We start from the raw sequence: 26,345 nt of genomic DNA, 5'->3' as shown, positions 1-26,345 counted from the left end.
GGGGGGAGGGGTTTACGTTCCAAGGGCTTTATTCTCTTCGAGGCTGCTCCGGCTAGCAAGTAACTCCCATGCTCGATTCTCTATCCCGGGGTGGACTCTTTTTATGGGGGGGGAAGCTCTCGCTTATGGCCCAGACAATGGGGTTTTTGCTTCCAGTGTGTGAGGATACTGGCTGCCTCCCAAGGTGTGAGATGCCGGGACAAACCAAACAGGACCAGGTTTTGGGGTTTCAATTCAAGTTTACTGATTGAGCAACAATTAAATTAAAGCCCATGTGTCCATAAGATTGAAGTTGCATCTGACTGTTGGTACATGTGTATTTCTTTGTAGGTAGGTATCCTTTGTTTCAGTCATCTGAATTGAGCTTCCCAAGGTAATTTTGAATGCGCTAAGCTCACCCAGCGGCTAATTGGGAACCCAGTTGAAAGGAGTCCCCTCAAACACAGCAAAACAGTCCTACCTGAATCCATATCACTCTTGGTCTCACTGCCTGTCCTGGTCCCATAGGGTGGAGATCCGATTGGGGTCTTCCGGTCTTACGCATTCTCTTTAGTTGTTATTTGGGGACTTCTCTTGCAGGAAAAGTCAGAAAGGGGATCAGGCAGAAAAACCTCCCCATAAGACAAATGTCCAAAAAATACTTCTTAAAGGAAAAGCTGGATACATCTTTAGCCATCACTGTCTCTTTCTCAGAAGGAGATGTCACCAGTCTTGCCCACTTAGAGAGTTGAGTGGAGCTCACGGGTCTTCAGTCCTCAGCATAGAGAGCCCTCTTTGCTCCAAAAGGGAAATCCGGCTCAAAATCTATCTTTCTGCAATTAATACGACAGTGCAGAGAGTGCACAATGAGGTATCACTTCAAACTGAAGGTGCAGAGGGAGGCTGGGAGGCCTCAGCAGAGAGTAAAACCAAAACATCCTCACTGTTCGGAGGCTCTCTAAAACTGATCACACTGAGTTCTAAAAATGGCTGGGCTAAATAGGGTGAGGTGCACGCATGTTATAAAATCAGGGGTCGGCGCGCGCAAGGGGGTGCACAATTATGCACCTTGTGCGCGCCGAGCTGCACTGCCTTCCCCCGTTCCCTTCCCCCTAGCCTGACCTTCCCAGCCCTTCCCCTAACCTTTCCTCCCCCTAGCCCTACTCTAACCCCCCCCAAAAAATTTTAATTTACCTTTTGTGCCTGCCTCTGGGCAGGCGCAAGTTGCGCGAACCGGCCGACTGCCAGCACGCGATCCCAAGCACAGCGGCAAATGGCCGTTGTGCCTGGAGCCTCTGACCTCGCCCCTAGACCGCCCCCGGACTGCCCCTTTAGTAAAGCCCCAGGACTTACACATGTCCCGGGGCTTCATGCACGTCGCCGGGCCTTTTGAAAATAGGCCCGGCGCACGTTTATGCGCGTAACCTTTTTAAAATCCGGCCCATAGATTTTGTATTTTGTTTTGATTCAGTATTTGTGAGGGAAGGCCATTTTAGGAAGAAAAACCAGGATAGCAGGCAGAGGAAAAATGAAAGCACACAAAAGTAAAGGTACCCCAGAAGAAATCTTTGTGTCTCAGAATATTCAGAGTCAGACTAGAGATGCATCCCCTGCTTATAATCATTCTTGATGCTCACAGGCTGAGGAATCTGATTGTTGAAAGATTAAAAGAAATTAATAGCTTTTTTTGAAAAACTATGAAAAATTTGTGTACAAAACAGAATCTCATATGTAAACAGGACAGCTAGAAAATATCCCCTTTTCAGGAACACAACTTACTTCTTAGCTCGCTAAGGAAGGACTACCTTAAATAAGTCTTAAGGTAGTACCTCCCAAACTGGGTGCTGAGGACCCTCAATCAGGACGAATGCCCATAAAATATATTTGCCTGCACATTGTACCAAGGATTAGGGTAATCTGCATTCTTTGTCTACACTGGAAAGTAGAGCTGGCTGCGTGTCTCAGAGACCAAGTTTGGGAGCCCGTTTTAAGGTATTGTGCAACTTCGGCTCTCTGTCTGCTTTATCTCCTCCACATCTTATGGCATCTGTTGAAAGCTTCCAGATCTGTGTGCATAATCGCTTAAGCAAAAAAAAAACCCAACAAAAAAACCCACAGTTTGCAACAGCTTTCCTCATTCCAGCAAGCTAGTCCAATAAAATAGATATTGCCTACAACTTGTTTTATTGAGCAGATACAAATACATTTATTTTCTATAAATGGTCTTCTTTTCTAAGATTCCTCTTTTTGAAATGGAAAGGCATCTCTGTCCGGAGTCATTGCAGTGTTTTCACACATTTATCTTTACCGTTTTCTCACCATCTGATTCATTCATTCTCCTGGATCACTTCTGTTGGCTTCTACAACTTCAGTGATTCAACTACGCTGTCATTTTGCCCTCGGAATGACCTTGGAGCCTGTCTTCTGGGCTGAGAAATGACCACATTTCAGCATCAATTGGTCATGGTTCTTTTGGTGAGAATCCAATGTTCTGGCTATAGATCTGAAGCACAACAAATTATAAATAACAGTAAGGGGAGAAAAAACCCCACAAACTCTGAACTTCTCCTGCTTTATCCCTTTTTCTTCCTCCCTCAAGCAAATCCATCACCAAAATGTCCTCAGTCCTTCCGCTCACTAAGACATCATGATTCCTCCCAACCTTCTGATCTCTTCTGTACACTTGATCTCCCCTTTCATTTAATAATCCTGGGTGCTCCTCTCCCTCTCTAGGCAAAACTCTGCTCAGGCTTATTTTATTAACAAGTTCGTATTTCTCAAAACCCCAAATCTTTTTCAGTTGCTCAGTATTTTAATGGTGGAATGTCCATCAAGCGGGTAGAATGCCAACTGGATAGGTAGTAATGGCTTGCCCACTTGGGGTATTCAAAAAATGATTCCACACGACTCAATACATTCTTTGGGGTTTTCTTTCTGTTCTGGAATGCCAGTGCCACCACTGCTACTACCAAAAGTCCCTCCCCAGTGCACAGAACCTAAAAAAAAAAAAAAGGAATTTCCTTGCCCTTGAGTGTAGTTCTGGTAGTCCAAATGAAGTCGGAGAAATCCCCAGTCATTGCTGCCCCCTTGGATCTCATTTTCAAAATGGTACCAGCTGGCCTTGAGGCCTGCACTATTTTGTTGTATAGCCCATATGCTTTATGCCACACAACAAAATGGCGCCAGCCTCAGGGTCAGCCAGTGCCATTTTCAAATCGGAACTCAGTGGATCAGAAGCGAATGGGGATTGCGCTCGCCTCATTTGGGCTACCGATTGGGGCTGGGGTTGGATGCATCGGTAGGGAAGGGATGGGGGGGGGGGGGTGGAAGAGAATTCCGATTCTTCAGTTCTGTGCCCCGGGGTTCGATTTGGCAGCGTCAGCAGGAGCTGGAGTTTCATTTCTGTACCGGGGAGAAGGTTTGCTGGGAGAGATGGGGGTGGATCCCAACCCCTTTGTCCTTTGGCTGTTTTGCTTTCTTGGTTTTCTTTTCCTTTGCTGTTTTTATTTTATTTGAAAAAAATAAAAAAGAAATGAACTGAAATAAGTCATCAAAAGAAATTAAACCTGAATTTAAAAATCCAACTAAAATGAAAATCAAGATGAAACTGCATTTTTTTTTTCAGTCTGAATCTTTAGGGCACACGGATGGCATCTTTAGGGCACTTGGATGGCACATGGATGGAGAAACCGCTACAGAGGACCTTCCTTCCAATCACAAACCATCTCACACTGGGTTATTCATCTACACATGTATATGATTTTTTTTGTTTTTTTTAGAATTTGTAATGTTTATTAAACCACCATCAATAGTGCAACTATCTCATCCATACAAGTCTTCAAAAAGTCATTTGAACATAATCAATCTGGATTTCCAGTATTTTCCATTATTTACCTCCCCACACCCCCCCCCCCTCACCTCCTCCACCCAAACCTCCCAATCCCAACAGGTTATCCAGACATAAATAGAGGAAAAGGAGAGATAGATAAAGCAAACAGGCTTCCATCCCATGAGGATTGGTAAGTTCCTTCAGCATGCTATAATTCAAATGGCCTCCAAATTGCTTGAAATGTAGCAAGAATATCCATTTTTGACTGCTGTTAAATAGCACATAAAATGTACTTCCCGTATCCAGCACTGCAAAGATGATATCCCTGGAGGTATAGGGTTTTCCCAGTGAAGAGCTATTTCACATCTAGCTGCAAAAATTATGTGAAAAATCAACTGCCACTTTTTCGTACGAGTATCTAAAGTGGAATCAGTAATGCCCAATAACACTTTAGTATCCTTGGGTAATGTGCATCCCATTAGTTCAAGAATTTAAAAAATCACTTTATCCCAGTAAGTTGGAATCTTTAGGAATGCTCACCATTTATGGAAAAGAGAACCATTGCTCCCATATAATCTCCAGCAAGTATTCTCCACTCCAGGGTAGATTTGATGTAACCTTTCAAGGGTCGTGTACCATCTAAAGAGTGGTTTATAGCCAATCTCAACAATCAAGGAAGAAACAGAACTCACAAAGCACACTGCCCATTCATTCTCATCCATTTCCACCCCTAAATCATTCTTCCATGCCAAAATATATTTGGATTTTACAGTTAACTCCTTATTTAAAATGAATTCCCTGTACGTACCAGGATCAGTCCAGACGGTGGGTTATGTCCCCCGTCCAGCAGATGGAGTCAGAACAGAGCTCGAGAGTGCCACGTCATATGCTAATGCACCCTCTGCTGAAGCTCAGTATCTTTCTGACTCCAGCAGATGGGGTTGGGGAAATCAGTGCTTCCCCACAGTGATAGGATTTCGTTGTTTTTCTTTCTTCTTTCTTCTTGAATTCTTACCTGTCATTTCTACTGTACTTATTTGGATCAAGTTATTTAAAAAAAAAAAAAAAAAGTTTCTCAGTTTAATTTTTGAGGAGGCGTGTCTTCACTTTCTTCTGCCTTCTCTTGTCGTTTCACTTTCCTGGCTCAGGGGTAAGTGTCTTTATTTTGTGTAGTTTTTATTTTTCAGCTAGTTGCTTTGCCTTAGCGGTGCCCCGTGTACGCCGGTGGAGCCGGTCTCTACACGTGACGGCCAACGGTCCCGCGACCCGGCACAAATTTTTCTCGGGCCTGGGTTCGCCGGTAGGGGGTTTTCCCGCCGGCGTTTTGGGACATTTTGAGCGGTTTCCAACGGCCTTTTGGCCTCCCGCCGTGCTACTTTTTTGGCCCCCCCCCCCGTGGCGTTTTCACTAGCGTGGCAATGCCGCGCTTTTCCAGATGCGAGACCTGTGGAGATTCGGGGTCCCGATTTACTAAGGAGGGGGTTTGCCCTCGATGTCTCCCTGAGGGAGAGAGCGCCGCACGCACTTCTGATTCGCTTCCAGTGCCCCCCTCCCCTCAGCCCGGGAAGCGCGGGCCGGCCACTTCTCTGCCGTCGGCGGGAAAGGCGGCCATTTCGGATGGGGACCACTCCGCGAGGAGCGCGCCTGAGCAGGAAGGAGCAGTTCGGGACGTCTCTCGTCCACTACGGATCCCTGACGAGGGTCTCCGTGGTCATTTACCTCAGGAAGGGCCTTCAACTAGTCAGGCTTCTACCCTGCCGTTTTTTTCCCCAGATTTCATTTTAAAAATGCATACTGCATATTTACAAGGCTTAGTAAGCCCAGGGGATTCCACAGCAGACCCTTCTCCTTCCAAGATCCCTAAACTCTCGGGCTCTACCTCCGGACCTCAGAATCCGTCTAGTGCAGTACCTGGGACCAGTGTTTTGCCACCACAGCCACGGGCTGTGGGAACGGCTTCGCCGACGGGGCTTGACCCCTCGGACCCGCTGGATGCGCACGCGGAAGGTCACACGGACGGAGACGACCCGCGCGCCCTGCGAATCTTCCAGAAGGAAGAACTTGATGACCTGATTTACCAGATTCTACAAGAGTTGGATTTAGACCCTCCGCCGGACCCCCCAGCGCCAGTGGCCCCAGCAATTGCTATGTCCTCCAAGAAGGGGGATCCTGTTTTGGCTGCCCTCCGGCCTAGGGCGAAAGCTTTTCCAGTGCATGAGTCATTCTTGCAGCTTCTTACCAGAGAATGGGACACCCCTGAGGCGTCGTTGAAGGTCACCCGTGCCATGGATAAATTGTATCCTCTGCCGGAGGATTTTCTGGATTTCATTCGGGTCCCTAAGGTGGACTCGGCTGTTTCAGCGGTGACGAAAAGAACGACGATCCCAGTCACGGGCGGGACCGCCCTACGAGACACTCAGGATCGCAAGCTGGAAACGTTCCTCAAACGGGTGTTTGAAGTCTCGGCCTTAGGAATGCGTGCCGTCATGTGTAGTTCACTGACTCAGAGGGCCAGCCTTCTCTGGGTCCAACAACTCCTCACGTCGCAGCAGTTACCTCCGGAAGAGGCCGCGCAGGCTGACAGTCTGGAATCTGCCATTGCCTATGGGGCGGACGCCCTGTATGATCTCTTCCGTGTACTGGCCCGGTCCATGGTTTCTGTGGTGGCAGCTCGTAGGCTTCTGTGGCTTCGCAATTGGTCAGCGGACGCCTCTTCCAAGTCGAGCTTGGGATCCCTTCCCTTTCGAGGGAAGTTCCTTTTTGGTGATGATCTAGACCAAATCATCAAGTCCCTGGGGGAAAACTCGGTGCATCGTCTGCCTGAAGATAGGCAGCGCTCTTACCGACCGTTTGCCTCTTCCAGAACCAGGGCTAGGGCACAACGTCGCTACAGGTCGTACCGGCAACCTGGACCCCGTGGAGCTCCCAGTAGATCGCAGCCGTGGTCGCGTTCCTTTCGTGGGCGGAGGCCCGCAAGAGATGGTTCAGGTCAGGGGAACCCCCCTACCAAATCCTCTCAATGATGCCAGGCTGGCCCACTCCTCCAGTCCCACCATTGGCGGCCGTCTTACAAACTTCTTCGAGGAGTGGGTCCATATCACTTCCGACCAGTGGGTTCTGGACACAATACGACACGGTTACGCCTTGGAGTTTGTCCGTCAGCCCAGGGACAGGTTCCTCTTCTCTCCATGCGGTTCCGATCTCAAAAGACTGGCGGTTCAGCAAACACTAGACCGACTACAGGACATAGAGGCTATTGCTCCCGTCCCCTTCGCCGAGGTGGGCTCGGGACATTATTCCATCTACTTCGTAGTTCCCAAAAAGGACGGCTCCTTCCGACCCATCCTGGACTTGAAGGAGGTAAACCGGTTCCTGCGGGTCAGCAGGTTCCGCATGGAGACGCTGCGGTCGGTTATTGCTGCGGTACACCAGGGAGAGTTCCTGGCTTCTCTGGACCTCACGGAGGCGTATCTACACATACCCATACTTCCGGAGCATCGACGTTACCTCCGCTTCAAAATTCTCGGTCAACATTTTCAGTTCCAGGCCCTGCCTTTCGGACTTGCGACTGCTCCTCGGACCTTCACCAAGATCATGGTGGTAGTGGCAGCGGCCCTTCGAAAGGAGGGTGTTCTAGTCCATCCCTACCTGGACGATTGGCTAGTTCGGGCAAAGTCTTTCTCTCAGGGCCAGGCCTCGGTGGCCAGAGTTTTGGAGTTTCTCCGCTCTCTGGGCTGGGTTGTGAACCTCTCCAAGAGTTCTCTTCTACCATCCCAACGCTTGGATTTCCTGGGAGCAACCTTCGACACTCAGCAAGGCATGGTGTTTCTACGGTCGGACAAGGCCCTCTCCTTGAGGGAACACATACGTCAGTTCTCTGCCTTGTCGGAGCCCACCGCTTGGAATTATCTGCAGCTTCTGGGAGTGATGGCCTCCACTATCGATATGGTTCCCTGGGCTTTTGCGCACCTGCGCCCTCTACAGGCCTCTCTCCTTTCCCGTTGGAAACCGGTGTCCCAAGAGTATCAGATGATACTTCCCCTTCCTCAATTGGCTCGGGAGAGTCTGCAGTGGTGGCTGATCCCGGCTCACCTAGCCCGTGGCGTCTCTCTCGAGATCCCCACTTGGGTAGTAGTGACCACTGACGCCAGCCTTGTGGGTTGGGGCGCCGTCTGCGAACGGAGCGCCACACAGGGAATTTGGTCCACGGAGGAGGCAAGCTGGCCGATCAATCGTCTGGAAACCAGGGCAGTACGCCTTGCGCTCCAACACTTCTTCCCTCTGGTTCGGAACCGAGCAGTACGGATTCTCTCGGACAACGCCACCACGGTGGCTTACATCAATCGTCAAGGCGGAACGAGAAGCGAGCACGTTTCCGCCGAGACCACGCTCCTGATGGCATGGGCGGAGCTTCATCTAGTCCGTCTCGCGGCCTCTCACATCGCCGGCGTAGACAACATTCAAGCGGACTACCTGAGTCGTCAGCGGTTGGATCCCGGCGAATGGTCGCTCTCCGACGAAGCGATGCGCCTCCTTGTTCAACGCTGGGGAAGTCCACGTCTGGATCTGATGGCGACCGTCCTCAACGCCAAGTCCCCTCGCTTCTTCAGTCGCAGGCGGGAGCACGGCGCAGAGGGCGTGGATGCTCTAGTTCTACCATGGCCGACAGATCAACTTCTATATGTCTTTCCCCCCTGGCCTCTGGTGGGCAAGATACTTCGCAGGATAGAGCAACACCGCGGCCCAGTGATCCTGGTGGCTCCGGAATGGCCGCGTCGTCCTTGGTTTGCGGACTTGCTACACTTGGCAGTGGACGGTCCGATACGTCTGGGTCATCTTCCACGGCTCCTACACCAGGGACCGGTATTTTTCGATCAGGCCGCACTCTTTTGTCTTGCGGCCTGGCTTTTGAACGGAGCCGCCTCCGCCGCAGGGGCTATCCGGAGGCGGTGATTTCCACTATGCTTCGGGCTCGCAAACCTTCTACTTCCGTTGCCTATAGTCGAGTATGGAAAGTCTTCGAGTGCTGGTGTGTCGATCATGGGGTCCGACCCACGACAGCCACGGTACCCCTGATCCTTCAGTTCCTGCAGGACGGGCTTGATAAGGGCCTTGCATACAATTCTCTACGAGTGCAAGTGGCCGCCCTAAATGTTTTGATGCATACCTCAGTCTCTCTGCCTTTACAGCCAGACATAGCCCGCTTCCTGAAGGGGGTTAAACACCTACGGCCTCCGGTTCGAGATCCCTGTCTGTCGTGGAGCCTTAACCTAGTTCTCCGAGCCCTGGTGGGCGCGCCGTTCGAACCTCTCCACGGGGCTTCTCTTAAGGATCTCACTATGAAGACGGTTTTCCTTGTGGCGATATGTTCTGCCCGTCGCATATCAGAGCTGCAGGCGTTGTCCTGCAGGGAGCCTTACCTTCGCATTTCGGAAGGAGGAATTTCACTCCGTACAGTACCATCCTTTCTTCCGAAGGTGGTCTCTTCCTTTCACTTGAACCAGACGGTGGACCTCCCGGCGTTCTCTCCAGAGGATTCAAGGTCTCTTCGGCATTTGGACGTTAAGCGGGTGCTCCTTCGCTACCTGGAGGTTACCAATGACTTCCGGGTTTCTGATCATCTTTTGTTCTCTGGTCCGGACCTAAGAAAGGTGCCTCCGCATCAAAGACGACCATTGCCCGCTGGATCAAAGATGCCATCTCGGCGTCTTATATCGGGGCAGGTCGGGATCCACCTACGGACGTCAGAGCTCATTCTACTCGCTCACAAGCGGCGTCTTGGGCGGAGTCTCGTTCCGTCTCCCCACAAGAAATCTGCCGAGCGGCGACGTGGAAGTCACTGCACACGTTCGCCAGGCATTATCGGTTACACCTGGCGCCTTCGGACCCTGGTCACTTTGGCGATCAGGTCCTCCGAGCAGGGCTCTCAGGGGCCCACCCGGTTTAGGGAAGCTTGGGTACATCCCACCGTCTGGACTGATCCTGGTACGTACAGGGAAAAGAAAATTATTCCTTACCTGCTAATTTTCGTTCCTGTAGTACCATGGATCAGTCCAGACGCCCACCACTCTGGGATTGTGCGCTCCTGCTTGGACTTCTCTGTGTGCTTCTATTTTTTGCCTGTTCTTTATTTCTCTGTTCCACTCGTTACCTCTTGAGGTTCACAGCTCCTCACAAGTTGGCTGTTACGACCTGTCTTCTCAGGTCTTTTTTTCTCGTAATAGTTGTTGATGTTGAATTTTTATTCGTTTCTTGGTGCTTGATCCAAATTATTTTCTGCTCTTTTGGGCTTTGCTATTTGCGATACTGAGCTTCAGCAGAGGGTGCATTAGCATATGACGTGGCACTCTCGAGCTCTGTTCTGACTCCATCTGCTGGACGGGGGACATAACCCACCGTCTGGACTGATCCATGGTACTACAGGAACGAAAATTAGCAGGTAAGGAATAATTTTCTTGTAAATTTTAGAAATAAGGCCCTTAGAGGTCTGAGGAGCAGATCAAAAACCCTCAAATAGAAATCTACCCTGCTTAAGATCTACTAGAACCCGTCCTCTCAAAAGATAGTATAATATTTGAAGACAGTAAAATCTTTATCTATCTGTAAGAGAGAATTTATTCATTGAAGGCCGAATTTTAAAATGGCCATGTGCATAAAATCGGGACTTATCCGTGTGGCCGGACCCTGAGCGAATTGCGCATATTTTCAAAAGGGCCAGGCCACGCGCATAGGTCCCAATACACACCCAGTGCCGGGCCCTGGAAAAGGGCCGGGCTGGGGTGCATGGTCTGGGTGGGGTGGGATGGAAGCCAGCCAGGATAGCAGCCATTAGCCACTGTTCCGGGGAAGCGCGCAGCGTGCGCATGTTATAAAATCAGCACATCCGTGTGCGGGCGCTGGGAACCACAAGCACATGGACGCGCGTGTGCATGTTTTAAAATCTACCCCTAAATGTCTTGATACATTGAGTCTGGGTGCCCTCAGTGCCATATGGTCCTGGTTCACAATTATCTCCACGCCCTTATTGGGATATTCACCTGCCATCAAGATGGCCTTTCCACTCTGTTTCACCACCATCATACAGTCATTATATTCACCTGATTCAGGCACACTCCTTTTCCTCACATTATTTCTGCAGGACCTGTTATCAAGGTCCTCAATTTTTTGCAGAGAGAGAGATCCAAATTAGCCTTTCAAGTTTACTCACTGCAGATCGTGAACTCCATTTAATTATCCAGCTGGAACCCGGCCTCATCCACCCTCTGGTCTATTTCTAAAATCCCATCCCCCCCTCCCCCTCAGAGATCATTAACCATCTCTAACGGTTCAGTTTTCACGCCTAAGATGTCCGACTAGAGCTTTTTAAACCAAATGCGCGTTTCTGCTTTGAATGCACTTTCGCCACCGTGTTGAACCACAGAGTCTCCGTCCGATTCAGTCTGCACCTCAGTGATGTCTTCTGTGCCACTCACTGCCACTTTCCGTGAAGTACTCACCAAGCTTCCTTCTTTTAGGTAAGAGAACTGCTTCAAATTTATCCCTCTGCATCGAGTAGACGTGAGAGAGATATCTTCTCTACCACTATGTTTTTGGATGCTTGAAAAAGTTAAATTTCAGTTCAAAAAAGGGGTGTTTTACAGTGTAACCCTGTCTCCCAATGCTGACTTAACTCTGATGGGACCATGAAAGAATTTGTCTCTTTCGGGGCTGGGTCACACAGGCTAACTCGCCACATGTCTCTTTCCTTCCTAGGATTCGGATCCTTTGTTGGGAGGTGCCTAGGTTTTGTGTAGGTGTGTGTGTGTGTGTGTGTGTGTGTGTGAGAGAGAGAGAATGGGGCTGCAGGTGGATTCCAGCCTTCCAGCAACTGAAATGAAGAGGAGGGCCCGGGGCTGCTGGCAGATCCCAACCAAAGCATGAATTTTTAAAATCCTTTTTAGTTTTATTTTTCAGGTGTTATTTAATGCCTGCTTTTCTAAAATATTTTATTGATGTTTGGGTTATTTTAAAAAATGTATATGTGAGTTTTTAATTATTTGATCTTTTATTTGTCATCTATTTTTGGATTATTATTAGCATGCCTTTACTATTATGATTAGGTATTTATTTTATTTCTTGATTTTATTGTTTGATGTTTGAGGAATGGTAATTGTTCTGACTTTTATTGTTCCACTACATACAGAGTCTGGCTACTTGTGGTTTCCAGTTCAGGTTTTGTCACATTTATAATTCTACTTTATGGTTGCTGTATTGTATATTCGGTGAGGGTCTGTTTATGTTCTGCATTGTGACTGAGGTGAAGTATTCTCCTAATAGGAAGTGTATTAGTGCTTTAGGGCTTTTGAAGATCAAGCCCACACCCAACACACATCATAATAGGTCTAACACCATATGGGTTCCAGGTGCCTTTTCTGCTGGGATTTCTGGTTGGCATCACAGCAGTGCATGTAAATATAATGTAAGTGATATTTTTGCCTCAGAATACTGTACTTTGATATTTTTCATGTAAAATGTTATTATAAATGCATAATTCTTAACTGTGTGTGTGTGTGGAGAGCAGGCTGATGGGGGAGGTTGAGGGACAGGGGGAGCATTGTGTAAGGCTATCAGGTTCGCCTAGAGAACCTAATACTGGGGGGGGGGGGGGAGCAGGTAGATGGTGTCAGTTTTCAAAGTTTGTATCACTGAAGGGAGCTGGGATTGTTTTTTGGAGAGCCCGGGTCAGATAATGAATGAACAAGGGGTAGGGGGCAGCACAGTAATTGTTCACACAGGGCAGCAAAAAAGCTAGCACCGGCCCTGTTTATTGATGGGGGAAGAGATCATCTTTCAAGACAAGGCAGGGCCAGTGGGAGGTATTAGGCAGACCAGGTGGCTGCCTAGGGTGCCGAAAGTGGGTGGGGAGTGAGAGCGGGACGCGAGGCATGAAGAAGTGCGAGAAATTGGGCATTAGAGACGTGGAGGCTAGCGAAATCGAGTTTTTGAGATGTGGACCATTTGAATCGGGTGTAGAGAGGTACTGTCAATCAGAGTGGGAGGGAGAGAGAAAGAGAGAGAGAGAGAGAGAGAGAGAGATCACATGATGGCCTAATGACATCGCCACCTAGGGTAGCAGGACATCCACGCACTAGCACTGGGGCCAGGATTGATGGGGGGGGGGGGGTGACTGTATAATCTCTATCCTGAGGAGGTAATCTTTCTTTTATCTCTGCTGTGGGTGCCAGTGAACACACAGAAGACTCTGGTTGAGTGTCCAAATAAAATACTTTCCTGTACATACCCAGATCAGTCCAGACCAGTGGGCTATGCACTCCCACCAGCAGATGGAGTCAGAGAGCAAAGCTTCGAGGCACTGGTATCCCAAGTGTGCCACCTGCAGCTCATCAGTATTTCTCTGACTCCAGCAGATGGTAGTCGTGTATACCTGTAGCTCTGAGTGAGATGGATTTTTATTGCTCCCTGAGGTGCTAGGTTCAGTGTCTGGGCCATCCTTCAGGTAGAGCCGGGCAAATGGGAGGGTTGGTTACCCCTGGTGGTGCTAGCCCATGTGGTTCCGGGTCCCCTGATAGCCAGGGGACTGGCTCCCACAGCGACCCGAAGGCTCCCCCTCAGTGTCTGCAGTACAGGGAAGTAGCCCCTTTGGAGATTTTTTTCTATTATTCTTAGCTTAGGCTTTAATTTTTTTTTCTGTTACTAGAAAACAAAGTTTTTCTGTAAAAAAACACCCCCAAAAAACCACCTCCAGGTTCCCTGTTCACCGCAGCTCCTGGGGTAAATCAGTCTGCCTGGTAGTGCAGAGCCAGGCAGACCCCTGAAGAGGAGGGGAGAGTGTTTCAGCCCTGGTAAGAACTTCCGAGGACGTTTTAGGCTCCCTGCCTCATTTTTACCACCGGCTCCAGAGCTATTTTTACCACGGTGGCCATTTTGTTTTTTCTTTTTCAACCTCCCACGTGGCTCCCCAGCGTTCCTGGGGTCGATTTTTGCGGCGTTTTTAGTGGGAGTCACCAGGGCTGGGTGGCAGCACCTGTTTTCTTCTGGGGGGGAGTTATTTGCCCCTTTTTCCAGGAGGAACATGGCAGAAACTCCTCTGGTGGAACCCTGTAAGGCTTGCGGGGTATGGTCAGCTTATTTAGACCCCCTGTCACTGTGCTCGGACTGTGCACTGGGTGGGGAAGGGGCCTCAGACAAGAGGACCAAACCTAAAAAGTCTGCACGTAGGTCAGGCTCGGCGGCTGGGTCTAACGGAAGGAGCCCAACCCTCACTATGCACCCTGTGGAAAAGGTCTCCCAGGATGACATCCCCCCCCCCCCACTGTCCCCCACTGCGCGGACTTCGAGACCGGAGGAATCGAGAGACACGGACACTGATTCTAGCAGTGACGAGACAGGTGCCGGGGAGATTTTCACCGGAATTTGTGCTGCTCATGCACAAATTCCTGGCTCGGAAGCTCGCACAACGCAGAACCCAGGTTGGGAGCGTGGGAGTTCCCAAGTGTCCCCATCTGCAAACTGACGGTCGTCCATCCCGGACAACTTTGGCTCGGGATGAGCTAGCGGGTGCAGTCGACCAGCAGGGGAATGACTCCACTCCGCCCCTGAGGGACACTGCTGCAGATCAGGGTGAGGTCCCTCCAGACGTAGATATGGGCGACGACGATCAGGACCTGGTAGAACCTAGTGCGGAGGGGGATGACCCCGCGTAGTCTGGCTGTTTGTAAGAGGGAGGAATTGCACCATCTTATTCCCCAGGTGCTTGAGGAATTGGGGGTGAGACCCTCGCTGGAAGAATTCGACAACGAGGGAGTGAACCCAGCCCTGGACAGTCTCCGGGGTCCACCTAGTGCTTTTCCCATCCCGAAGAAGATTCAAAAGCTCATCAGCCAGGAATGGGAATCCCCAGAGGCGGGGCTTAAGTTCGGCCGGGTGATGCAAAAACTCTACCTGCTAATGGAGAAACATTTAGAATGCCTATGGGTACCTAAGGTGGATGCGGCTGTATCAGCGGTGACCAAGAAGATGACATTTCAGTGGCGGGAGTGGCTGCTCTCAGAGATGTGCAGGACCGCAAGCTGGAGCTGCATCTGAAGCGGGTGTTCGAAGTCTCCTCCTTAGGACTTCAGGTGGCGGTGTGTGCCAGCATGATACAAAGCGTGTGCTTATGTTGAATTCAAAAGCTGCAGGACCCATCGTCTTCTGGGACTTTGTCAGCTTCTCAGGCGGCTTGTCTGGAGATGGCAGTAGAATATATGGCAGATGCCTTATATGACTTGGTGCGTTCGGTGGCCCGGACTATGGTCTCCTCAGTGGCGGCTCGGTGACTCCTATGGCTCCGCAATTGGGCAGCAGATGCTTCCTCCAAGTTGCAACTGTGCAGTCTGCCTTTTTGAGGGAAATTGCTGTTTGGAGAGGATTTGGATCAGCTGTTGAAATCTCTGTGGGATTCCAAGGGCAATAAACTGCCGGAAGATAGAAAGCCCTACAGGAAATCATTTGGTCCTCGATCCCATTTTCAGGATTTCCAAAAAAGCAGGTCGGGGAGGAGTGTTCCACCGTCTAGTTCCAGATAGACCTCTTCCCGTATACACATGGCTCCAGTCGTCCTGCCAGAGGTGTTTTTGGTCAGGGAACTGGAACTGGGAAGCCTGCCCAATGAAATCAGGCCAGCTCACTCCTCGGACGGGATAATCGGGGGCAGGTTGTCCCAATTTTACAAGGAGTGGGCCAGGATCACCTCCGATCACTGGGTGTTGGAGGTGGTAAAAGAAAGTTACGCCTTAGAATTTTCTCGGCCTCTCATGCCGGCCTTTGTGGAATCGCGATGCGTTTCCCGCAACAAGCGAGTCTCGGTAGAAGACACTCTACGAAGATCGCTGGTCCTGAAGGCGATTGTCCCTGTGCTGTCCGAGGAATGGGGGAGGGTACGGCATTTATTTCATGGTTCCCAAAAGGAGGGCACTTTCCAACCCATTCTGGACCTACAGAAGGTAAATCGCTGCTTGAAGATGCCCCGTTTTTGAATGGAAACACTTCGAACAGTCATCGCAGCAGTTCGAAAGGGAGAGTTCCTCGCCTCCTTGGATCTCACCGAGGCTTATCTACACATCCCGGTTCGCAGCATTCACCAAAGATTCCTATGATTCAAGATCCTCGATCAGCATTTTCAGTTCTAGGCACTGCCATTCTGACTGGCGATGGCCCCGTGCACCTTTACCAAGGTGATGGTCGTGGTGGCGGCGATCCTCCGGAAGGAAGGGATAATGGTCCATCCTTACCTCGACGATTGGCTGATTCAAACCAAGTCGGAAGAGGAAGGCAAGTGGATGGTTCTTCGTGTGATCCATTGTCTCCAGTCCCTAGGCTGGGTAATCAACGAAGCGAAAAGTTATCTGACTCTGTCACAGTGTCTGGAGTATTTGGGAGCTCGTTTCAACACCCTCCAGGGCAGGTTGTTTCTCGCGAACAACAGGATGTACAAATTGCAGCAACAAGTGCGTCTCTTGTTACAGCTTCCAATCCCCAGAGTGTGGGATTACCTACAAGTTCTGGGATTCATGGCTTCGACGTTGGAATTGGTGCCTTGAGCCTTCGCTCACCTGAGACCATTGCAGAGAGATCTACTGTCACGATGGTGATGCATATAGGGAAAAATAACCCATGCTATAATTACACAATGTTGGGTTCCATATTAGTGCTACAACCCAAGAAAGAGATCTAGGTGTCATAGTGGATAACACATTGAAATCGTCGGTACAGTGTTCTGCGGCAGTGTTCTGCAGCAGTGTTCTGCGCCAGTCAAAAAAGCAAACAGAATGTTGGGAATTATTAGAAAAGGAATGGTGAATAAAACGGAAAATGTCATAATGCCTCTGTATCGCTCCATGGTGAGACCGCACCTTGAATACTGTGTACTGTGTACAATTCTGGTCGCCGCATCTCAAAAAAGATATAATTGCGATGGAGAAGGTACAGAGAAGGGCTACCAAAATGATAAGGGGAATGGAACAACTCCCCTATGAGGAAAGACTAAAGAGGTTAGGACTTTTCAGCTTGGAGAAGAGACGACTGAGGGGGGATATGATAGAGGTGTTTAAAATCATGAGAGGTCTAGAACGGGTAGATGTGAATCGGTTATTTACTCTTTCGGATAGTAGAAAGACTAGGGGGCACTCCATGAAGTTAGCATGAGGCACATTTAAAACTAATCGGAGAAAGTTCTTTTTTACTCAACGCACAATTAAACTCTGGAATTTGTTGCCAGAGAATGTGGTTAGTGCAGTTAGTATAGCTGTGTTTAAAAAAGGATTGGATAAGTTCTTGGAGGAGAAGTCCATTACCTGCTATTAAGTTCACTGAGAGAATAGCCACTGCCATTAGCAATGGTAACATGGAATAGACTTAGTTTTTGGGTACTTGCCAGGTTCTTATGGCCTGGATTGGCCACTGTTGGAAACAGGATGCTGGGCTTGATGGACCCTTGGTCTGACCCAGTATGGCTTTTTCTTATGTTCTTATGGGACCCAGTGTCAGAGCAATACCAGTTGCCCCTGCCTTTGTCGCAGCGAATCAGGTCCAGCCTGCAATGGTGGCTGTCGGAAGACAACTTACAGAAGGGGATGACCATTGAAGTCCTGGATTGGGTGATCGTGACAATGGATGTGAGCCTTCAAGGCTGGGGAGCAGTGTGCCTCGGTCATGTGGCGCAGGGAACCTGGTCCTTACCCGAATGGTCATTGTCTATCAATCGCTTAGAGACAAGGGCAGTCCGCAAAGCGTTGTTGGCACTCCAGTTCCTGGTGCAGGGGAGAATGGTTCGAGTCTTCTCGGACAACGCCACCACGGTGGCATATCTCAATCGCCAGGGAAGAACCAGGAGTCCAGCGATGGCACAGAAAGCACACCTCCACTTTGCTTGGGCCGAGCTTTATCTGGAAGACATCGCAGTCTCTCACATGGCAGGTATGGACAATGTGCAGGCAGACTTCCTCAGTCGTCAACAGCTGGATCCCGGGAAATGGGAACTATCCCGGGAGGGTTGGAATCACATTTGTGCCCAATGGGGAGTTCCCCAACTGGACCTCATGGCGACCCATTTCAATGCCAAGACGGACCGGTTGTTCAGCCAAAAGAAGGAAATCGGGGAGGTAGGAGTAGATGCCCTAGTCTGCATGTGGCCAACCAGAATCCTCCTGTATGCCTTTCCACCATGGCCCCTGATCGGGCGCGTTCTCCGGCGCATAGAGGAGCATCCCGGTTCAGTAATTCTGGTGGCACCAGAGTGGCTGTGGCGGCTGTGGTTTGCGGACCTGGTACGGTTGGTGAGATGGCCCACTACGCCTAGCTTATCTGCCAAACCTCCTGCAACAAGAGCCCATTTTTTCGGATGGGGAGGATCACTTCTCTCTTGTAGCCTGGTGTTTGAGAGGCGGCGGTTACGGATGAAAGGTTATTCGGAACAGGTGATGTCCATCCTGCTTCAGTCCAGGTGGCTCTCGACATCTATGGTATACGCTCAAGTATGGAAAGAGTTTGAAGTCTGGTGTGACCAGCAGGGTGTAGTGCCGTTGTCGGTGACCATTCCTCAGGTCTTGGGGTTTTTGCAGCAGGGATTATCTAAAGGTTTTGCTTATAGTTCCCTGCAAGTTCAGGTTTCGGCCCGGGGATGTCTTCTAGGGTGGGTAAGTGGCAGGCCTCTAGCCAGCCACTCAGACATTGTCCATTTCCTGAAAGGGGTGAAGCACCTTCGTCCTCCTCTTCGTAAGTTATGCCCGGATTGGAATCTCAATCTGGTGTTGAGGGCGCTTTGTGATCCCCCTTTTGAGCCTCTGGGACAAGCTTCCTTAAAGGACCACACCTTGAAGACGGTGTTCTTGGTGGCCATCTGTTCTGCGAGGCATATTTCAGAATTGCAGGCTCCTTCCTGTAGGGATTCCTTCCTTTGCATCTCGGCTGATAGGGTGTCCCTGCACACGGTCCCTTCCTTTTTGCCTAAAGTGGTGTCTGCCTTTCATGTTAATCAGTCCGTGGAGGTACCCGGATTCCCTGATTGGGCTCGTGACCCCACTATGGGAAGAGATCTTCATCTGTTAGATGTCCTCTGGGTTCTCCTTCGGTATTTGAAGTTCACTAACTCTTTTTGAAAATCAGATCACCTTTTTGTGCTCTTTGGAGGTCCGAAGAAGGGTGAAAAGGCATCTAAGGCATCCTTGGCGCGCTGGCTGAAGGAAATAATTTGCTTGGACCTACATCAGGAAGGGTCGCCCGTCCCGACTGGTTTGAAAGCTCACTTGACAAGAGTGCAAGCGGCTTCTTGGGTGGAGTGTCAGTTGTTGTCATCTGAGGAGATTTGTAGAGCCGCAGTCTGGTCTTCTCTGCATACCTTCACAAGGCATTATCGTCTGGATGTCAGGGATCCGGACCAAGTGCTTTTTGGGGAGAGCGTCTTGCGAGCGGGTCTTTTGGGTTCCCATCCGGTGTAATGTGGCTTTGGTACATCCCACTGGTCTGGACTGATCTGGGTATGTACAGGAAAGGAAAATTGGCTCTTACCTGCTAATTTTCGTTTCTGTAATACCACAGATCAGTCCAGGATCCCACCCAGATGCTACTGCCGAAAGACTGATTTACCTAATGGTTAGCTGCTATACATAGGGAATCTATCAGAATGATTCTATAATATTTTGGGTTTGGTTATGAACCATGGTTCAAACCTGGTTTTCAGGTATTGGGGTCGTTTGTTTGGACCCTTGAGGGAGTTTTTTCCTGTCCGCCCTTGTTTCGGGAATTAGATGGTTTTTTGTCAATTATACTTTGCTTGGGTATCGATAAATACTAATGAGCTGCAGGTGGCACACTTGGGATACCAGTGCCTTGAAGCTTTGCTCTCTGACTCCATCTGCTGGTGGGAGTGCATAACCCACTGGTCTGGACTGATCTGTGGTATTACAGGAACGAAAATTAGCATGTAAGAACCAATTTTCCTTTACTGATGGTGAATCAGGTGAGGTAATGGCACAGTTCAAACCAGCTCTAAATTTCAGAGGAGCTCTTGCTACAGCTCGTCCCTCTATCTCTGCATGCATCTCTATTATAAGGGCATGGGAAACCATCACTTTACTGGCTTGGATACATGAAGCTCCCAGATGGATAGGGGATCCATGTGCGTGCAGGAAAAACCCCTCTACGAGTGGCAAAAATGACAACACCATCTATGCATCCTTTCTCCTCAGGGGGTCAAGACGCCAAGCGTGTGTCCTCAATAGATGTCACGATGGTATTACAGTTAGCAAATGTCCCTCTCATTCTCTCTTTCCTCTTTCGAATCCCATGATGGAAGGGATCCTCTTAGGAACAACAGCTCTCAATGTTCTTCTTCAGGTAGGAAGGGGGCAGCAAAACACTTCCTCCTGGCTCTTCTAACAAAATGATTTTTCCCTAAACTTAGTCGAAAAATACTAGAATATCCTTGAATCAGGTCACCACCATTCCTCTGGTCCCTTAAAAAGTTATAGAAGGGCAGGTCTTCCTTATCCTGGTGTCCCCCCCCCCCCCCCCCCCCCACCACCACCACCACCACCAGGGAAAGGGTTCCCCATGCCCTCTACCCAGGTGACAGGCAGGGGTCTCTCGAGGCTTCCTACCATGAAAATGTCCAAAACCTGAAAACAACCCAGAGGCAAGCCCAGCAGGCCAGTTAGTGGACTGGTGGAGCAGCCTCCCGACCTTGCTCAGGATCCCCAGGCAGGGCTTGCCAGGATCCTCTAAGCAGGCCAAACATCCAATGAAGAAAAAATGCCTGCACTGCCCCCTAACTCTGAAACTCAAATACACTGCCTCCAGTCTCTCTGTAGAGCTGCTTTTATTGCCTTACACAGGGGGACGGCCATCCCAGCTCCCTCAAAGGGAGGGCTGTATGAAGTGGTTCCTCCCCTAATATTCTAAACTACCTGTCCCTAGCTAAAGGAGTCATTATAATAACAAAACGTGGAGAGCTCTTCCCTTACGCTGCCATCCTGGCTGCTGATGTTACTTCCTCCTCTACTTATAGGATTTTTAATTACTCCCTTGAACCTATAAAGCCAAGTATCAGGCCGATACAGTACAGTGTGCTCCGGTGGAGTGCACTGTTAACCCGTGTTTGGACATGTGTTTTCGACGCGCTAGCTTTACCCCTTATTCAGTAAGAGGTAATAGCGCGTCGAAAACATGCGTCCAACCCCCCCCCCCCCCCCCCCCCCCCCCCCCCCCGAAACTAATAGCGCCCGCAACATGCAAATGCATGTTGATGGCCCTATTAGTTATTCCCGCGCGATTCAGTAAGTAAAATGTGCAGTCAAGCCGCACATTTTACTTTCAGAAATTAACGCCAGCCAAAGGCTGGCGTTAATTTCTGCCAGCACCAGGGAAGTTTACAGAAAAGCAGTAAAAACTGCTTTTCTGTACACCCTCCGACTTAATATCATGGCGATATTAAGTCGGAGGTCCCAAAAGTTAAAAATAATTAAAAAGTAAAAAAAAAAATGTTAAATCGGCCCGCGGCTCGCGGGTTGAAAACCGGATGCTCAATTTTGCCGGCATCCGGTTTCCGAACTCGTGGCTGTCAGCGAGTTTGAGAACCAACACTGGCAAAATTGAGCATCGGCTGTCAAACTCGCTGACAGCCACCGCTCCTGTCAAAAAAGAGGCGCTAGGGACCGCGGGCCCTCATTTGCATGCGGGCCGATACTAAATCGTGCGCCCAGGAGCCCGCTCTCCCGCGACTTTTACTGTATCGGCCCATATGTTTTTACTCCTGCCAAAGGGAGGAGCATCTCCAGAAGGCTCTTTTTGCAGCTGTGCAGCTCCTTCTACAGTCATGTTCATTTTCTTTTATTCTCGTGGCTCCAAAAGGAAACCTACCTGAAACACGACGTGCTTTTTACTCTAGCACATGCCCTGGAAGGGAAAAGCAACAAAAACTTCCACTGTGGAAAAAAAAAAAATTCATTTTAAAAGCCAATTTTAAGAGACAGCACCACCTTCCCCACAGCAGTCTTTTAAAGTGCTTTATCTATTTATTTTATTTACGGAAATGTATATGCCGCCTATACAAAGTTCTAGGCGGCTTATGCTATGAACATACGTAACATTTAAAATTGGAAGACAGAATAATTGGAAACATACAGCAGTGAGCATAAATAATTCAAACCTGAATTCATGCCCTCCGCAATCGAAAGCCTGGCAGAAAAGCTGTGTCTTTAGCAACTTTTTAAAGGTTTTTGGACATTCGGTGGTCCTTAAGGCCATAGGCATTGAGTTCCAGAGGACTGGGCCGGCAACAAAAATAGAATCTCTCACAAGACTCAGCTAGATGAACCTGCTGCATTGAGGGCACATTTAAACCCACCCCGACCTTTTAAAACACATCCTTTAGCTTCCCCCACCCTCCTGACCCCCCCCCAAAAAACTTTTTAAAAGTACCTGATATTGCCGCACTCTGCCTCCTATGCAGCCAGCCTAACATTCTTGCTACATATGCCAGAATCTGTTTCCTACACATCACAAAACAACATTCCCCGTCATTTGATTTGGGAGCTTAAAGGTCTCTCCCTATGTCTCCTGGACGTATAGAAGGCCTCCTTCCTCTTATCTGAGGTGTTTTCATCTTTTTCCAGCTGGATTAGCATGCCATAGCAGGGGGCTGAAAGAAAAAAGGCAAATGAGAAAAGACGCTACACAGACAAAGCCCAGAAAAGTGGAAAGTAAGGTATTAGGTGGCACACGCAGCTCCACATCTAAAAAGGCCAAGTCTTCCACCGCTGGGTAAACCTTGGGCATGCGTGCATGGGTGTAGAGCACCGACTGGATATTAGAGAGACAACTGCTTAGGCTTTCTAAATTGGAAAACTACAATACATCACAAGAGAGGGAAAAAAGATGAAACAAGGTGGAAACAAACTGTAGAATCCACAGAAAGCCAAAAAAAAAAAAAAAAGACAATGCAACAAAAGATAGAACAAGCTGCAGTCACATCGGGGACGACACATTTTTCATTGCATGCAACATAGGACAGTGCCCAAAATATAGAGTGGAAGTTTTCAAACTTGGGATACAATTATTTATGTTAATGGTTTTTTTTTTTAAATAAGACTGAGTGATATACAAATAATTTCCAAAGGTTAGCAACAATAACTTTCTTCCTTTTCGTGAAAACTATGAACGCTTCTCTCTACAGTCAATATGGAACATGGCAAGGCAGTGGACATCTACAATTATTTTTATTTGTTCAAGATGGCAAATTCATTTTTGCCAGAAATTTTTAAAGGCCTAAACGGGGACGAATCAACTCCTGCATCTCATAATAATCAAATAGCGGATTTAAAATAAACAAAATGAGGCATTTCTTCACACAACAAATAGTTAACTTGTGGAACACACTGTCACAGAACATTGTGGTAGCAAATAGCATAAAGCCGCTAGGGATGTACTGTCATTTGTTTTGCCTTGTTTCATTCGCACACATTTTTTTTAGTGCAAGCTAAATTGAAAATGCGTGTATGTGATCGAAAAAGGCTACAGTGATCGAATATGCATGTACACAATCGAATAGGCATATACTAAAGGGTGAATTTTAAAAGCCTGGTGTGCAAAAGCCAGGAAATACTCACACAAGTTGGGACAGTGCGTGCTGAGCGGAACTTAAAAGCGGCCCATGAACGCACGTATCTCCTGATGCGCGCACAAGGCAAAGGTTTCTAAAAGGAGGCAGGGCATAGGCGAGGATTGGGTAGGGTGTGGTCGTGTTGAGGCTTGGCCAGAACATGTGCATATAAATACTTACACGCACAGGCACGTGTCGGGGTCACCGGCCGCGTAAGTTTACTTCTGCTATGGAGAACGTGTAAGTAGTAAAATAAAAAAATTAGGCCAGGCAGTGGGGTTTTAAGGGTAGATGCAAATAGCAGGAAGAGTGACTATAAAATTAAGGGGGTTTGCAAGTCCTATCCCTAAACTGGGTGAACTTGGAATGAACTGGGTAAACTACCTATGGCAATTTCCCCGACTTATGTGGTAGGTGCGGTATTTGTGCGCACATGCGCATATCCATTGAAAATTTTGCGTACATGTATCCATTGAAAATTTTGCGTACATGTATCCGCATTCAACCTATTTTATAACATGTGCACATATACTTATATACTTTTTGGGTCACTAATAGGTCTTTCAACTGCCAAGTGTAGCTAGGGAAATAATTAGGGGAGTATCCATTTGGTTAATGCGACTCCAACATTGCTCTAAGCTTCAACGGCAAGAGGAAATGTGGAAAAAAGGATTTGCATTCACAAAAAAGCGGGGAGTAGCTTGCTTGTTACGGCGGTTACTACCCCAAACCAAGTAAGCCTGATACTTCACTTTCAATGCATATCCAGCATAGCTCTCTGCTTCAACGGCAGGGGAGAAAGACTGATACACCACGCATATCCAGCATAGCTCTCTGCTTCAATGGCAGGGGAGAAAGTCTCATACTTCACTTTCAATGCATATCCAGCATAACTCTCTGCTTCAATGGCAGGGGAGAAAGACTGGTACTTCACACATATCCAGCATAGCTCTCTGCTTCAACGGCAGGGGAGAAAGTCTGATACTTCACTTTCAATGCATATTCAGCATAGATCTCTGCTTCAATGGCAAGAGTGAAAGACTGACACTGCACTTTCAATGCATATTCAGCATAGATCTCTGCTTCAACGGCAGGGGAGAAAGTCTGATACATCACTTTCAATGCATATTCAGCATTCCCCCTGCTTCAATGACAGGGGGAATGAAGAAAAGTGGATCTATATACAGACAACAACCAACAAGGACTGAATTATTTAGTCTGGGTAAACAAATAAGCATGGGTGTAGTTTGCTTATTGCAGCGGTTACTACCTCTAACTAATTAAGCTAGATATTTCACTTAGATGCAGTTCCAACACTGCTCTCTACATTAATGGTGGGGTGGAAGGGAAATAGAACCAAAAAGTTACTAAGAGCCAAGAGTAACAGATAAGTATGAGAAAAAAAAAAGTGCGAAACTTGCTGGGCAGACTGGATGGGCCGTTTGGTCTTCTTCTGCTGTCATTTCTATGTTTCTATGTTTCATGGAAAGCCTTCTCACTGGCAGAGCTGTAATGGATACCCTTGGTCCTGAGGTTTTATAGCAGAGCTCTGCAATAGGATCTAGAGAGTATTATTTGGAAGTCATAAAGAGAGGTTGCATTTTCCCAAGTTTGATTTTGGGCCTACCTGGAGGGATCTTGGAGGCCAAAGGGGCTCCAATGCTATACTCTCCCCACGAGATGCAGAGTAGCTGCTCTGGGACTTATTTTTGGGATTTTGGAACATTCATTTAGAGGAGCCCTGCTGAAGGCCTGGGCCTTTCCGAAGCCCAGGGAATGGGGAACCCTAGGCTGAAGTCGCCCAGTGTTTAGGGAAGACCTACACAACAAAGGTGGTGACCCACTGCAGCAGATTCTTGAAATTATCTAATTTGGGGAAGATTCATTTCCAACATCTGGGAGGAAGTGTTTTTCTGTCCCCTTCCTGCCCATCAAGGGGACTGGCAAGAACTGTAGTCCGCAAAGATTCCTACCTCCAGGGATTCCACCAGAAGATTAGTCTACCAACTCTGAGTAAAAGATCTACGTTCAAGGAAGGACGCCCATCTGGCATCCGCAAAGAGCCCTGAGGAATAGAGACATTAGCTCTGTGCCAAGATAGATTTTTGTGCTATCAGGAGGGGTTTACCGACCATCCAAGGGGGCCTGGCCCAGAGGGACCCCTGCACGATCTAATCCAGAAGTGTGCATGGATTCCTGGCCTGATAAAGACTAATGCACAGATAGAGGAGAAAAGATCTATGCACAGACTGTGGTGTGTGATTTACCATATTTAATTGTGTCATTCAAGGAAACTGTATCAGTAAAGCAATATTTTGGACACTGCCTGCATGGTCCGAGTGTGGTTTATTTGGCACACAATGCACAGCTCACAGCAGAATGAGGAAGCTCCATCACAGCTCACTAGTCTCCCCCTACTGGGACCGGAGAGGACTCCTTTCCACCCCTAGTCCGAAGGACCTATATTTTGGGATGGGAGGAAAAGTAAAAGTTAGTCAGGGTCCCTGCGCCAAAGAATTTAAAAATAACTTTATTTCCCTTTCTGTACTTGACTTGTACGTTAAGGAGAGGTAACTTGGGATTTGTGCGCACATGTCACATCCACTGAAAATTGTACGCACGTGTTCATGCATTCAATCTATAACCTGCGCACATATGCACACGTTATAAAATGGCCTTGTCCTTTGCGAGCCCATGTGCGCCCATGCTGCTGTTTCAAAGTTACTGACCCTATGATTGCGCATGTACTAAATCTATTTAGTGTGAACTAAATGGGTTTTTAAGTGCACTTAAAACATTAACAGGTCAATTTGAAAATGAGCGCCCGTGTGCCCATACATGCGTGTATCGGCATGCAAGCAAGGATACGCTGGAATTTTTAATCTTGTGCGCAATTAAATG

The 26,345-nt window shown here is 48.5% G+C and overlaps 1 long non-coding RNA gene across 1 annotated transcript in view; it reads right to left on the bottom strand.

The window, feature by feature from the left end:
* Positions 1-2,150: 2,150 nt before the first annotated feature.
* LOC115087656 overlaps positions 2,151-26,345 on the bottom strand; it is a 44,590-nt gene continuing 20,395 nt past the window's right edge. The window contains exons 2-4 of the long non-coding RNA XR_003855569.1: positions 22,265-22,484; positions 21,704-21,768; positions 2,151-2,482 (exon numbers count right to left, since the gene is read on the bottom strand). This is a non-coding gene — a long non-coding RNA (uncharacterized LOC115087656). The remainder of the gene's footprint in view (positions 2,483-21,703; positions 21,769-22,264; positions 22,485-26,345) is intronic.

This window comes from Rhinatrema bivittatum, chromosome 3 (genome assembly GCF_901001135.1).
Source record: "Rhinatrema bivittatum chromosome 3, aRhiBiv1.1, whole genome shotgun sequence".
Classification (NCBI taxonomy): Eukaryota; Metazoa; Chordata; class Amphibia; order Gymnophiona; family Rhinatrematidae; genus Rhinatrema; species Rhinatrema bivittatum.
The sequence above is the reverse complement of the archived record's forward strand: the minus strand, read 5'-3'. Positions and strand labels throughout refer to the sequence as shown.